At 40.6% G+C, this 2,859-nt stretch overlaps 1 non-coding gene across 1 annotated transcript; it reads right to left on the bottom strand.

Moving 5' to 3' along the window:
• Positions 1 to 696: 696 nt before the first annotated feature.
• Trnat-ugu (transfer RNA threonine (anticodon UGU)) lies at positions 697 to 768 on the bottom strand. Its single transcript has one exon. It is a non-coding gene; the product is annotated as a tRNA-Thr (tRNA).
• Between the last annotated feature and the right edge of the window lie 2,091 nt (positions 769 to 2,859).

The raw sequence follows: 2,859 nt of genomic DNA, 5'->3' as shown, positions 1-2,859 counted from the left end.
TTAGTCATACAGGGACGTAGAGTGAGATTTTGAAGGTGTACGCACACGAAGAATGATGTCTCGAGCGCCCAAGGCGCTCTAAAGCAGGGGAGTCTGGGGGCATACTCCACCAACAAATTTTGAAATTTATGATCTCGCAAATGCCATTTCTGACTATTTCCGAAGAATATTTCAATAAATAAATGCGAAGGAAAATGAAGTTAGAGTTTTCAGCAAGCTACAATACAAACAGGGGGTTCTCATCATGAAAGGGCAAACCGTCACAAAATCTGTAATAACATTATCATCATAACCTTTCCTTCAAAAATAACCGGGAAGTGAGGATTGACACTGTGTGGGAGCTTCGGAGGGAAAAGGACTAAGTTCTCAAGTACGCACGTGCGTATTTTCGTAAAGAACGCTACGCCCCTGTCATGCATGAATAATGATTTAGCCTACGTCCATGTCATGCATGATTAACGATTTAGCTGTCCAAAATGCACACTTTTGGAAATACGTAGATGACACTAACATCTCTGAAACGGTTGAGAAGGGAGAGCTAAGCAATGTTCAAATTGCTGCAGAAAGAGTTATACAATGGTCACTAGAAAACATAGTTCAGTTGCAGTGCAGTAGTAGTAGTAGTCAAGTGAGGCTATGATCCTCGCAGTTATGAACGCAATTTTTGCAATTGAGTAAAGAAGCCTGAAAATTTCAGGACTTCAACGGGGTTTGAACCCGTGACCTCGCGAAACAGTGCGACGCTCTAACCAACTGAGCTATGAAGCCACTGACGTTGGGAGCTGGTCAATCAACGATGAAGAGGAGGCAGTGTGACCCAGTGGTTAGGGCGCTTGCCTTGAGATCCGGAGATCTCGGGTTCAAGACCCGCTCTGACCACTCATTGAATTTGATCCTGGTAGTCCCTGGTTCAACTTCCCGGCTGCACTTGTAAATAGCCAACTGGTTTGCCTCCAGCCAGTTGGGATTCTTAACAGTTGTTTTTGTTCTGTTCCGTCGTTTCGTTGTGTTTCATAGACCCTGTAAAGCCCCTATGAGGAGCGGTCAATTAAGTATGTACGTATGAAATGATGTATGAAATGGAGCCAGCTCACAGACAGACTAAAATCTCGAATTGCTGGAGATATCGAAAGCAATATTTGCTTTTAATCAGGGGAAGGATTTTTTAAAGTGTGTTTGCGTCAGACAGGTGTATGATCGTGTATGATCGTTAATTTATTCGCGGAATTACTTGGTAAGTGTTGCATTGTAATGTCAAACGGCAATTTATTATTTGTTGGCGATGTTTCGAGGTAAAGCCAATGTGCTTTTTTGAGTCTTTCAGCTTTGCTGTGCGAAAGGTGGTTGAGCCCCGTGTCACGGTGGACAACAAAATTAATATTGATAGAGGGAGACGCCATGTATACGCATTTGAGAGCTTTTGAACAACAAATTATATCAGATGCAGAGACACTGCCATTAATCAGTACGTACAGATTACGAGCCTTGCTGGAATGTCTACCTCGAACAACGCCTACCATGAAATCGTGACATTTAGAACATGAACTTGTAAATAATTTTGATTGACATGAAACGGGTAATAAGACATGTACTTAAACATCATAAAAACACCGTGAAAAAAAAAAAAGATTCTTCTGTTTGTAAGACTGTCGAACGATTAAGACTGTTTGTTTTCCAAATACAGGGGCACCCAACGAATCTGTTCCTCACATTATCTGTTCCCCAGAGGAATCTTGCTGGCTGGCAAAAATACAGGTGTTTCGATGAGCTGGCTGGGAAATTTATTATTGATAGAGGTTTTGCCCGGGAATTACTGAATTTTTCTAGCATTTCAACCCGAGCTGCCTGTAGAAAGTCTGAAGACTGAGGACGACTAAAAAAAAAAAAAAAAAAAAAAAAGGACCCCTTCCCTCTCCCAGAGAGTAGTCACAAACATACGACGGCTGGTCAGAGTGATTGCGCTTGCGGAAAAAACCTGTTTTGTCCCGGTTTTGTCGCTTTTGTTCGGTCGTTTTGGATCGAGGGATTTGAAAGCGCGCGGAATTCCTAGCTGGGAAACCAACCAATTTTATCTAGCTGGCTGGGAAATTTCTTGTGTGTCTTGCTGGGAAAAAGGAACAGATAATGTTTTCCCAGCAACACTGAAAAACACCTGAAAATGCCTGAATAACATTTATTTTCATTAACTGAGGTATAATAATACATTTTACAACAAATTGGTCTTGGGTGCCCCTGCAAATACAGTAGTTTTTTATACACATGACCTGACTTGACGGATTTGCTCTCATACCGGATATTGTGCTATCAAAATTGACTTCAAGAGTTAGAAGATTTTGCGAATGTTTATTATCTTTACACTTTTAAGCCTGTCGGCCACAATAATCAGTGCGGTATTGGCCATCAATATCGAAGAAACTACCTGGAGGCAAAAGCTCTATTTTTGAAAAATTTAAAGTACAAACAATTTTTTTTAATTGTTGCTCATGCAAAGATTGTCAAATATATCTTGGTGAATTTGTTGGAGATCGGTTATCATGCAGTGCAATTCCCAGGTTTTGTGCTACTTGGGGCTTGAATGAGGCAAAATTGGTGTAAGCGTTTCAGCTACAATTGCAAATTGTAGCTGAAACGCAAATTGTAAATTAAAGTGCAAAGCATAAGTCTCAAATCCTTCATATTTTATTAACCAACAAACGTATTAGCTTTAATGTTTCCTTTTTGTTGAATTGGGTTTAATTTCAAGAGCAATCTCATGTCTTTGACCAGCCCTGAAAGAAATGTTTTACGAATCAGCTTGTTGACAGACACACCCTGATATTGAATCTTTTCGAGGGGAAGCCAATGAGGTATCGGGAGTCT

Source organism: Montipora capricornis, chromosome 12, assembly GCF_036669925.1.
Source record: "Montipora capricornis isolate CH-2021 chromosome 12, ASM3666992v2, whole genome shotgun sequence".
NCBI lineage: Eukaryota > Metazoa > Cnidaria > Anthozoa > Scleractinia > Acroporidae > Montipora > Montipora capricornis.
Note: the sequence above shows the minus strand (reverse complement) of the source record. Positions and strands in the feature narration are given on the sequence as shown.